Genomic DNA, 13,963 nt, shown 5'->3' on the forward strand with positions numbered 1-13,963 from the left:
GGTTGTATGGGTCACCTGCGCCTCTGAAGAGTTAGCAAAGTAAAAAGTCATTATGAATATAGCTATGGGCATTAAAATCCAATGAAAGATTGCAGTATAATTAATCAACTGGCATACAATGGAGGTGGAAAGCGCAATATAAATTACACATTTACCATGTGACTATAACTTTTACTATTTTTGCATAGTTTTTGGTGACATCATTCATATGAAGTAATGCTGCATTGCCGGTGAATGATACATTTCCGACCTGCCACGAGGGAAAAAGCTTTGGAATGCCGCTCAAACATGTAAATACAACTTGCTAACTCTGTGATGTCCAGACTGTTCCGAGTTCGGATGCGAGATGAAGACAATAATGGCGGCCCCCAGTGGAGGATGATAAAAATTGAACAAAACCACTGCACCAGTGAAGGGAACAGCACTTTTGGTCACAGCCTTCAATATAATGTTATTTAGCATGTTTTGAAATATGTTTGTGGAGCAACATTAGCATCGTATTAGCAAACTGTTGCAGCATTAGCCGCTCTGTTTCCATACTTGGAGCTCATGGATAAAAATGGCCCAATAATAGTACAACAGTTGTCTTTCCATTTTCATATTTAAAATGGGGCAACAGTTAGCAAGCTACATTTTGACAACTTTTTTTTTATCGCCAGTGTTTTGAAATGTTTTACTTCGTATGTCATAGATTTTCAGATGTGTTCTTTAGGAGATTCTTTGAATACCTCCAGTGTCCACAGCAAGAACTTGTCTTCAGCCATGCACAGTGTCCACCAACCCTGAGTTTCATCCCATTCAAAGGTTAACAAATTGAAACTGAATTAGGGTCATCGACAGTGCAGTGAAATGGCAGATTTAACTCAGGAGGAGTGCTTAATAAACCCACCGAAGAAGCCTCTTGGATGACAGTCGAATTATCTTCCATTCAAACCAAACACAGTCCAAGTGGCTACATTTTGAACCTTTGCTACAACGTAATAAACACAAATATCGCTAAAAGCTTCGGAAAATCCATGTTTGCAAGTAAAACATCATTAGAAACCTTGGCCTTCTCCTGAGATTGCCACTGTTTGTTTGGACGGACAGACGATCTTTCCACACTTTTGTTTTGAGAAGCAAAAACATCCATCTTCCCGTAGCCTGTGCTTTGCTGGGTTCGCTTCGGTTGTCAAGGAGGTCAAGCCGGCTCACTCTTCTGCCACTGGACACTTTAAAGCTTTACATTAACATCTAAATTTCAGTTCCCAGGCTCCTCTCTCCCCCGCGGCCGGCTGCGGTTACCTCTGATGGACTGCCTGTGTTCTGAATAGTGATTTAGCCGCCGTTCAAACATCTGTTAGGGCAATCAAGGAATCACCCCGACTCATATCCGTTGCACTAATACAAAACAGAAGACACAGAGAGGAGAGGGATGAGAGGTGAGGACATAAAGACAGATGGAAAAGGGAAAATGGGGCTGGAGCAAACACAAAGCTGCTGAGAGGGGTTCAATATGGGTCGAGGCTTAAGTCGAGAGGCCTTTACAAAGTAATCGTTCTAAGGGTGGAGATTTAAAAGAAGGATAGAAGGGGGCAATTAACCCGGGGCTTGAAACTTCATGATAAGGTCTCGGTTTGAGGAAATTGTCTGGTTCCTATGGCACCAGCGAGTGTTCGTGGAAAAGTCTTGACCACTGTTCATCTTTCACCTTTTTTGTTGCGTCATGGGGTTCTTTCTGAAAGCAGGTAATGAGCAAGGAGCTTTGCATGACCCGTCACTTCGTACACCTCAAACGTGCCCGTCTTTGAGCAGTGAGAGGATATGAAAAGACACCTGAATGCGGCATCTACATGTCACAGCAAGAAAGTCCAACTCTCAAACCATGGGAGGGACATTTCTGTGTGGAGCTTTTGGTGCTCTGGTTTCTTCACCAGGAATCGTACACAGACTTTGTAACTTCTCTCACTTGAGGATTTAAGACGAGATCCTAGACTTCTCTTTCCCACATTCACATAAAAAGGCTTATTTTCCAGCTAGGTACCCCCCTGACCTGTGCCACTGCTCCTCATGAGCTGCCCAGAGGCACTAATCGATGAATAACTTCAATGAGGAAAAGAATCACACAATAATACAAAGTGCTGCTTTTTTCGATCTCAAATAAACAACAACTCAAATTGTGGCGGAATGTCATCTGCATAAAGTTTGACAAGGTTCTGAGGAGAAGTGCGGTCCGCGGGGGAGGGTGTGATTACCCTGATTTAGCGCCTGTGGACTTTACGAGGCCGTAATTCTAGTTTTTGTGGAAAAGTGATCTTTGGGTAAAGATCAGGCCCTATGTCCTTCGCTGTTCCCTCAGCGTCTGTCTCTCATCCATCTCCTCTTCATTAACAAAACCACCGGCAGTAAAACACTCCAGACGCACAATAAAGATGATTTTCAGTTCTGTCTTTAACTAAATCAGCTCAAGGATAAAAAAGATGTCACAAAGTTTGCAGATCGTTGATAAGAATTACTTACATGACATGAGACTAGAAAGTTGGGGATATGCATGAATTAATCCACAGTAACGCAAATCCTTTACCAGTTATTATCGCCAAATGAGTCACCAATACATTACATTATTACCATTCCACTGGGAGATAGTATAGTGTATTTGGATATCGATGGTTTGATATTGGCCCAAATGCAAGTTATTGTTTGATGCCCTGGGCAAGACTCACCCACAATGCCAGCTACGATATCTCACAAAAGTAATTACACCCATTTACACCAACTTTTCTGCAAATATTTCATTAGATCCTTTCATGGGACACACACTGAAGTAATGATGCATTGTAGTCTGTGCACAGTGGGATTTTAATGCCCCATCAATATATCTCAACACAGCCATTAACGTAAGTACACCTCTGAAAATGACCAAATTGGGCTCAAAGTCTAACTCTCTCAGTTGCTTCACAGGTGACCTCTGAACTCCTCCTGCTCGACATCACGGACCTGGTGCAAGTGCTGTTTGAGGATGCCACACAGATGCTCAACAGGGGTTAGATCCAGAGATCCTTGCTCAGTCCATCACCTTTAACCTCAGCTTCGCCTTGGAGGTGCGTTCGGAGTCATCATCATGGTGTAGCATGGCCTCGTGGACGGGAGGGCATCATGCTCTGCACCAGTGTGGGACAGGACATGCTGGTATTCATGGTTTTCAATAGTGGTTGTCATGAATGCTTAGGGGCTGGGGTGGGGGGTCAGTCTGTCGGTGTTCAGACCAAACACACACTGTGTCAGATTAGTCTGTCTTCCCAAAACATTGTTTCTGGTTCTGTTTGTCTAAAGTTTGCTGAAGACAAGCTGGATGACTGGAGCCATGTCCTGTTGTCTTGAGGAGTCCAAGATAAGCTTTTGCGTTTGGATTGAGTCATCGGAATACAAAAATGAAGAAGAAAAGGATCCCATATTGCTGGTGTTGTGATTTTGTGGCATTACAAAATATACTATTTTCAGTTTAGATTTTTCAGAAGTAACTCAAAGTAGTGTAACTCAGCTACATTTTTGAAACAGTAATATGTAATACAAAAATGTACTACTAATATAAAATATGTCACAATTTTAAGGTAACTTGCCCAACACTGTGTCCATAAGCCAAGTCAAAACATTTGCATTCCAACAGTTACTTTTTAATACTACCATAAAATTGACCTGACCTGTCCTCCCTCTAAACACTATATGCTCTTTAAGTCTTTCTTCTAACCAGTTCCCTGCAGTGCTTGTCACTCTGTAGGGCTATAGCCTCATTAGGAACATGCTGACACACTTTCACACTCTCAGATACAGTCACCTGAAGCACAGCGACTCCACTGCAGTGATCTTGTCTAATGTTGCCCTTTTTCGCGTCTGTTCCTGCTTGTTTCTCACTCTCCTGACCTTTTCAGAAGCTGCCAGCGTGAGATGAACTGCTGTTTTTTGCCTCTTTCGGCTCCATCTCTGCTGACAAAGTCTGCACTACTCCGCACACGGCAAACACGGGTACAGCAAATATAATGAGCTCTGTACGATCTCTTTACACGCGGACAGGACTACAAGACTTCTTACTTCTTACTCCGAATACAGAAGCTGTGAGACATCTGAAAAGCTAACATTGTTTTGTAAGTGTGAGACTGTAGCACGGATATCTAAAACATGATGAGCCGATGAGGTTCTCTCAAATACTTGCTACAACTCTCTGGACCCCAAGATCAGTTTCACGAGAAAACAGTTGGAAAGAAAGCGCCTGACGAAATGTAGGCCTTTTTTCATCATAAACCTGTTTGTGGAGAAGAAATACACCCCTTGCGTTAACATTTATTTCAAAGAGTTAACGTCAGTTCCTTTCTTATTTGCCGCCACTTGCAACAAAATCAATACTGCTCTATAATTTGTTGTGTCAAATGCTAAATGTAAATCAGAGAGAAAATGGTCTGAAAGTGAATTGTGGATTCGAATGGAGCAGCGTGAATAAGGGTGGATAAAGGAGAGAGTGGACAGTGCATGGCTCGGTGCATAAAGGACACACAGACCGGGGTGTTTTTGGAGTGCGCCGCACAACTAGCCGTCGCAAACACTTTTAATTAATGGAATAAATACAGTCGGCCATTCAGCGCGGCACTCAGGGGCACACAGAGGGCTTTGAATGATGCCTCAATGCCACAAGGACACAACAAGAGACTTATCCAGACTCCCTATTCCGACTATCTATTAAGACCACGGGACAAAGTACTGCAGTTTCTAAACTCAATATCCTTGCTGGCTTTTCTGCGTACTAAGTGACACCATGCCGCTACTAGACCATATAGTTGGATTAATGAAGTGTAAATGAATATATGATTAATCACACTGTTATGGCTCAATACTATTTTCTTCCCTCCTCCAGTATAGTTGTGACAACCCAAGGTCTACACCACATGGCAGCAACACCCATTTTAAAGCAGTACTAAGTAACTCTTCCCCCTAGAGGCCATAAGCGCAACTGCAGGTGTTGTTGCAAGTTACGATTTTTTAACTTATTAATTGTCTTGGAGAGTAAATACTACGCTGACAGAAAAGGCGAAGGGAGAGAGGGTTACTGTACATCCACTTATACAATGGAAATATTTTTTTTCACACAAACCTGGCTGTAAATACTGTTTAAAGTGACGTTAGCCCGCAGTTAGCTTTGCCCGTTAGCATATTAGCTTCTTCTTCGTGATTCCATTAGTGTGTATTGGTTGCTCCGGACCGGTGGCAGTCAAGTTACAAACATGGTTTTCTGGCCAGAGACACCAGGGGGAGATGAAAGACCCTCCAATCATCCCATAAACACTTGTATTACCCCCACAGGGACTACGAAAAGGATTTATTAAGGTAAACACGTTACTTAGTACTGCTTTAAAGGCACACTGCGTAACATTTCAGATTATACTGTAGCTATAAACGCAAAACATGCAACTAATGACCTATCCTGGTAATACCCATGCTGCTGTGTCCCCTCAAATCATTTCGAACTGCACAGCAGTCTGAGGACCATGGCCGAAATCTTCGGAGGATCTGGGGACCAATCATAGAACAAGGATAGTCGAGTAGTGCGTCATTGTCTTGCCGTCCGCAAGACGATGACGCACTACTCGACATACGGAAGCTTATAGTTTATTTACGGATTTAAAAAATACAAGTTTATTTATGGATCCAACAGGACAGCAGCAGATGTGACTCCATCTTTCGATCAAGTTTCAGACCGTGTTCTAAATAGTTTAGCTCAAAAGTTTACAGCGGGTACATCCATACATCATCGGGTACGATGATACGTTTGGCTGTGGCTACGTGCAGACGCATGATAGACGTTTGTAGCGCCCAATAAACGGCTATGGACGATCGTAAACCACACATTTCCGACAAGAAAACGAATGGGTGGTCCCCAGACTAAATATAACTTGTGATATTAGCTAGACACATAACAAAGCTAGTTTAAGACAATTTGCAGAGGGTCATCAAAGAACGGGTTTGGATGAGGACCTAACCTATTTAAAGAGCATATGACAGGTTTTAATGCTTCTGAAAATATGACTTATTAAGAAGGATAACATCAGTTGCATAATTATCATTTTATTTCAGTGAAGCAGCAATTTTAATGAAGAAATGTTGGGCAGAAAAGTTATTTTTATTTGTATTTTTACTCTAAGTTGCTGACAGGAAGTGACATAGATAGAGGTTAAGTTCCACAGCAGTTTGACTCATTTCTTATTGACATAAAATGGTTGACACGGCAACAGTTTAAAATTGTTTCCCTTCATCTATGTCACTTCCTGTCAGTGTCCAATAAGGAAGTGAAACTATAAACCTCACAAAAATGGTCAAACTAAAGTAAGCTGGGTACATTTGTTGGCAAAATCTTAAATATAATTGTGTTAAAAATATCTGTGACTTTGAGCATCCCTTTGGTGATGATGGTCAAAGGGGCCATGAGCGCAGAATGGCGACCATGCTTCCTTCAGCGTGCCCCGGGACGTCACATCAATTGACTGTGATCGAGGAGGGAATGAACAACGCGAATGTAAAGCCCACTGGGATAAAAATACGAAATGCATTCCCTCATTTTCACTTCTGCATCTCACCAAGAAAAGTTATGGGCTTTTGACCCATAATCAACCAGTGCGTATCAGGGTTAATGGGCGTCCAGGACATCCGTCAGTCCCGTACACTGACACACTGTAACTCTGGTCTCACCATGTTTTGGGGAATTCGACAAAAGCCGTGTGCGTCCATCTTTATTCGGCCCCCAGTGACAGCGTGTGCAGGGGGAAGTGTTGGCGAAGAAGACAGTGTTGGCGAAGAAGACAGTGTAGCGCTCCACCTGCCGTCCATACATATTCAAACGCACTCTGGGAAACTTGATATAAGTCACTGCGAGGAGCCAGAAAACTATGCTAATGCGTGTGTCTGTATGTACATGCTAAATTTACGGATGCGTTTCACTGCAGGGATGGTACAACAAGCTATAAATATGAAAGAGAGCGAGGGGGGAAAGATAAAGTTTTTGGGAGTATGATATTGCAAAGTCATAGATAGATGGAAGACATTTTTGCAGTTTGGTCAAGTGCTTTTGAGAGCAATTTGTGCTTTTGTTTTGTTTCCACATCGAAGCTGGTAGAGTCTATTCTAAACTGAGCCTGAGATTAGTCACTATAGCAACATGAAGCTAACATGAAGCTAACATGAAGCTAAAACCAATTCAATAATCTCAGAATGAAAACATAAGCGTTTAAAATAAATAATAGCTTAATGAATTGGCAAACATGAGACGTCAAAAATATGGAAGATTATTTGTGTCGTCAGATTGTGAACTTTATTTGTCTATGAATGTTCTGCTTTGAATTTTTTAACACTATAACAACATGTCCTCTAATTTCAGACTCCAAATATTCAGATTATTGTGTTTTGAATTCAAAATGAAAAATTCACCTTTAAAATTAAAATAAATTGTTAAATATCTAAAATTCAGCAGTCTGAATTCAGAGTGTAAAATTTGCAGGAAAAAAAAAAAAATCAAGTTCTTGAATTCAGCAGTAGAAATTCAGACAGTGAAAGATTCACTCAGAACATCCTGGACACCAAGGCGTGAGCCATCAATCCAGAGTGAGTCAAGCCAAAATCTGGTTTATCAGCAAACAAAGCAAGGGACCAATCAACATTCTTAAACTGGATCCAAATCGAGCAAATTGGATGTCCTGTGTGAATTTATTTACTGCGAATTTCACACTCTGAATTTCAAGTCCTGGATTTTTTTTTTTACATTGAATATTTTAAGGGTAAATTTATTGATTTGATTTATTTAACACTGTTGAAAAATACTACAGTGAATATTTTGAAAGGTGATTTTTTTTTTTCATTTTGAATTTAAAACACTTGTGAAAACAACGTGTAATGAATATTCTGGGACTGAAATTGAGGGACCAAAATGTTCTTTATTTCAATGTATAAATAAATAAATAAAAAAAAATGTAAAATTCACATTCTGACGACACCAAAACAATCTTCCAGACAAAAATAACAAACTTCTGAAGTATTTTTCACGGTGTCGGTTTCGCACTTCATGTGAAACCAGTGAGTCCTGGTATGGATCACAGATGCGCTCACATGCACCTGTCACAAAGGGACAGAGCAATTTCATCTGGAGGAGGAAAAACAAGTACAAAAGCACATGTTGGATGCACGGTGCACTAAACTGGAGACACGTGATTACTGCAAACGTAACATGTAAAAGGGAAAACCTGTTTGTCTATTAGTCGGAATATTATCCAAATGGACTGAAAGCAGGCTTTCCCACAGGGGGATGAAGCGCATTAGCGAAATAGTGACGAGATACTGAAGTGAATGGGGTTTCGTGGATGGGCTCCTAATGCTTAGACACCGACAGTGCTATTTCTGCAAGAAAATGCTTTGGAAGGGGACCGAATGTGTTTAAACCTAATGTTACCATGGAGACAAGCTGGTGACGTCCCGCTCCAAGAAAAGCTATGGGTCAGGCCTGAGGAGACGAAATCCTACTCACAATAAAGAGATGTTTGTAATCAATTTTTCGTCAACTTGTATTGAAATAAATGCTTACCTTTTATTGTTTTTATGTAGTGTGGCTTTAAATGAGATACTTTGAGATTAGTGGCCACAAAATGACGCTGCGAATAAAAAACATTCACATAAAAAAAGGGTAAACTGAATCGTACATGAGGATGTATGCAGGAGAGGGGTGAGGATATGCATTTTCTTCTCTCTTAAATTTCAAAGGAAGGGTAAACAGTGCAGATGAGCTTCACCTTTATTCAATTCTCTTCTCTAAACAGGCGCTGCGGCGTGTGGCGGGCTGCGGGCTGTTTGACTTAAAACCGCTTATCGAGCTCAGGCGAGATACAGGCAGCCCGGGCCCGTGCGCCGAGTGCAGCTGCATTTAGAAGAGTGTTTAACATTTATTTGGGCTCCTAATGGGCCGCTATTACAAAACATACGGTAATGATGTCCCTGATGTGGTGGGTCCCCTCTGGCGGGAGTCGTGCTGGTCATTCAATTACTTTAATATGGATGGACTTAATTGGAAGGACTGCTGCTGTGGAGATGAAGCAAATAAATGAAGCAGACTGCTCTACCACAACATTAATATTAGAATGGAATAAAGCTACGTGGACAAATACAACTACTATTACTATTGTTAAATACACATTTAAGAGCTCATAATGTTCTATATCTGACAGGAGGGGCTCTTAGAGGTTTAGATTAAAGGAACAGGCCACCGTTTTTCCATTCTGAGATATGTTCTTACCTGAGCTTAGACGAGTTGATGGGTACCTGTCTGGTCTTTGCGCGCGGGCTCAGTCACGCAAAGCGACCAAAGATGTTGTTTGCATTTGGCCTCTCGCTCGAAACCGTGTGAAGCTAGAAGCGACCAAGCTCTTCCACAGGCATGCACAAAGACTAGACAGGTACGTATCAACTCGTCTAAGCTCAGGTAAGAACATATCTACGAATGGAAAAACAGTGGCCTGTTCCTTTAAAAGTGCACTACATCGTAGCCGCCCAGTGCAATTTTGCTGGACATCCAGTCGGTCTAACACAGACACGTGATTGCTGAAGGTTAGGTTAAAGCCACACCGTGTATTTCACCCAATAAACAAAACTGAAATACAAGCATTTATTTTATGATAGATATTTTCACCATTGAAAAATACCTCAAACAAACATGTGCTTTTGTGCCTAGTGGCTCGCCTCTGCTAAAACATGACTATAACTTAACCGGGAGTGGGTACGTCTCCAGCTCGTTTCCATGGAGATGTCGACTAAAGTCAGTAGAATTGAGAGTTAAACAGGTTGGCCCTCATCCAAATCCATTCTTTGATTATTCACTGCAAAAATAGGATTTTCTTTGTCGAGCTGGTCACTGAGAGCATGTTTTGTGTTGATGGCAACAGTATTGTCCAAAATGTTACACAGTGTGCCTTTAAGTTAAGTTAAAGGGACCAGACAGAATTGAAAAATGAGCCCAGACCTAGGTATTCACCACAACTGCTGCAAAAAGCCTGCACTGTCACTCAAAAAGTTGGTATTTTGGGCCAAAATGCCAACTTTTCCCCTAGTCATGCATGAGTTTAACATAGAGACTGCAGTGACGTGTAAGACCTGAGGTGGCAGTGGTGAGTAAAAAGAAATGACAACTTCCAACTACTCCCTTTAAGTTATACTTATTAATGTTCGTAGGGAAATTCATTCCCTGCATTTAAACCATCCTCAAAGCTGCCGGGGCGACCTGTAGGCCAGCGCTCAGGGACCCATCTCCAGATGTGAAGCCAGGCGAATGGTCAAAAACATTAAACTCCAGAAACACATGTACGATAGGACTAACCTATTGTACATGTGTTTAGTACTCGGGGAGAACATGCAAACTCCACACAGATTGGCCTCGTCCAAGTGGGAAGCGACCCCGGGACCGCTAACCGCTGCGCCACCGTGCCGCCCTAACAATAAGTCATGAGACACCAAACTTGGCCTCTACACATAATATACAATTCAGCGCGGCTTGGTTGTGACCCACAGGTCCTACATTGGGACGGGTGTGACATTGCCCGGTCGGTCTGATATAACCAGGAAGTGACATTAGTTGAATATTGTCTGGATGATCTGTCTCTGTGACATCGCGCATAGTTCCGGCGGCCATTTTGAACACCGAAGTAGCATTATGCAGTACTGCAACATGTAACAATATCTCTACTCAGGATGAAAATGTAAGACAACTGATCGACAGGAGCAATGATTATGAGTATGTAAAAATGCCAAAGAAGAAAACATTAAAAATACGGCCCTAGAGATGCACATTTATGTGATATAAGCAGTAAATATGGCACAGACGTAGCAGCTCTGTCTGTCGAGCTACAGCAGGATTGACCAAAGATCTGCTTCAATCTGAAGACTAAATGACAACATCAAAGAGGAAAACAGAAAACCTTTCTCTGTGATTTACAGTTTGTCATGTTGACGGAGTCTCAGTTTGAGACGTTAGCATGCTACTGGTTAGCAACTGTCAATCAACTGTCAATGGCTTCAACTCGATAAACACATGTGCGGCTCACATCTATGAACACTGAGGAAATACTAGAGTAACAGCTCTGACCTCTGTCACATGTATCCAAGGCCAGATGTTTGTGGTTCAGGGCTTTCTCTTGGAGAGGTCAGAGCTGAGCTGTTGAAGCTAAATGCTAACCAGTAGCATGCTAACATCTTAAACACACACATAAATGTGCGTCTCTGGGGCCGTGTTTTAACTGTTTTCTTCTTGAGCAATGATTATTTTTATATAAAAATGCCACTGTTGATCAGTTGTCTTTCATTTATATCCTGAGTAGAGATATTGTTACATGTTGAAGTACTGCATAATTCTACTTTGGTATTCAAAATGGTCGCCATAAAAACAAAAGTCACATGACTGAAAGGCATGAATAGAGGCAATAAGCTTTATGAAGAGGCTGCACTGGCACTAATCTGGACTTGAATAGGGACAGGTGCTGGTGGTGAAAGTGGAAATGGTTTTGTTTTCATTTCTAAACAAGGTTAGCTCACCCAGTGTTTGCCTCATTATGCTTTCTGACAAAAAGCAAACAAGAAATGCAAACATAAACAACTTTTACCTAATGTGTTTTTGTACTTTACAGATGTTTGTCTCATATCCCTGGACAAAAATAGGTCATATTTATGAAATCATTACACAGTCAACCCCAACAGAGCATTCTGACATAATTTTGTTCTTTGTTTGTCTTGATTTCAACAGTTAACTAAATCAAAAGTAGGCCTACAGAAAAGCCTGCACACCACACGTTGAGAAGCACGTCCCGCTGTAATCAGCCCACCCTCTGCCAGCAGTTTGCCGCTGTCTTCTCCCTACTCATTAAAATGCAAACCTGACACATTGGAAAAGCCAGGGGTCTGTTTAGCCTCCAAACAGTGTAAATCTGGGTGTTAGCCTGACCAAACTTCTCTAACTCCGCGCTTTAATTTTCGCCCCTGCGCCGGTCTGGAGCGGTGGCTGCCGCGATGTGGGTGACATGTGGAATTAGCCGGATCACAGAGATGAAATGGAGAGAGAGGCCCCCGTTAGCGAGGCTGCTGGGGAGGGCCGCGACGTGCTCTGGAAGTGACAAGGGACTGACAAGTTTACTCAGATCAGACCCAACACTGGAGGCGCACACAAGCGACACCGACGCCATCTTGCTTTTTTGCACTTCGTGTACGTTTGCCAAATGTGTATCTTCTGTTTGCTCTGAGTGGGTTTTAATTAGCCTTAATGAAAAGGGGGCTGAAGACTCTCAACATGAACGTCTTATACAGTTATCCGATGAGAAAGAGGAGCTTTAAGAACACTCCAATCAGAGTCGTTTCATTATCTGCATGCAATACTTTTAAAATATTCGAAATTGGACAGCTTAATGTTTTTACTAAAGTTGTAATTTTATCTGATACTGATTCTTTGCTCCTGTATGTGTACTTTTACTTTTACTCCCCACCACTGATCCGACCGACTTGCATCGTGGCAATTCAACATGGAGTGAAGACATTTTGAGTTTCTCCGAGCACTGTGCTTTAAAACATTCAGTTGAGTTGTAAACTTGTCTCATATATCTGATACAGAAACAAGACAACAGAGCGACTCCTTTTCGCTGCGATCCCTCTCCGCGCCCGGGTATCTCCTCCTCTGTGATAAATGCCAGCCCCTGCCGCATCACATACCGATGGTTATTTGGGCTTATTCCACCAATCTGTTGTTCACCCCGAAGCAGAGATGGAATCCATTTCTGTCCGGGGACTGTAGTGAGCCGAGGACAAGGTAATTTCGCTCTCTGGCAGCTCCCCACCCCCTCTCCCCACCCACCCCCCCCTTGCATCTCCACCGTCTGAGCTGCAGAGTGATCTGAGCTCTTATTCCCAAAGTTTACCGCAAAACAAACGAGCACAGGTGACAGGAACACAAGGGCCCCGGATCAAGAGATGGGATGTCCTGGGCACTGCTCGCTTTCATCAGGAAAATATCTCGAAAGGACTCTCTCTCTCTCTCTCTCTCATGCAAACAAACAAACACAGAAGAAGTTACAATTAAAGTTTATTTGCAAGTTACACATTACAACTGAATACTTTCTCGAGTTTGCAACAAAATACCTTTCACGGACTATGGAGTGTTGTAAAATAAATGAAATAATGAGCTATCTTGCTTTCCAAGTACCGTCTTTAATGAGCAACGCCCATTTTTGAAATAAACCAGACCTAAATGAGAAAATCCTATTCAGTTATGATTAGGGCTGGGTACCGTTAAACGATACCAGTAGTATCTGAAAAAAAGTTTAGCTACTACTGGTATCGGAAAAAATGAAAGTATCAATATTTTCAATGTTTGCCTTTCTCCAAATTTTTAAATACAATTTATTTCTCTTTTTTGAACCATTTTTTTCTCATCCCCCCCCCCCAAATTATTCCCCATTTTTGACACATTTCTTGACATTGGATTGTAGATGACAAATAGGTATCGGAAAACGTATTGTTTATGTATCGGCATCGAAAACCAAGTATTGTTAAAGTATCGAACATTTTTTCAGGGAATGTATTTAGACCATTCTTATTTAAAATGTTCTCAATACATTCTAAATAAGAATGTATTTAGAATGTTAAGAATGTGTTTAGAAGGTTAAGAATGTATTTAGAATGTATTTTAGAAAACATTAGGTAGAGAGAGCATCAAGTTTAGAAATTACAATTTTCAAGTTTCTTGGCAACAACGTTTTGGCGATTTACAATAAAACTACATATAATCCCACAGTAGAACAGTCTTTGTGAATGGACAGGCATGTCACCAGTAAAAGTATAGTGTTGTTGGAGTGGTCCCACAGGTGAGCGTCCAAAAAGTATCAAATGAGGCCCGGTTTAAAGAGAAGGTTGCGATCTATAA

Source organism: Gobius niger (assembly GCF_951799975.1).
Source record: "Gobius niger genome assembly, chromosome: 1".
Taxonomy (NCBI): domain Eukaryota; kingdom Metazoa; phylum Chordata; class Actinopteri; order Gobiiformes; family Gobiidae; genus Gobius; species Gobius niger.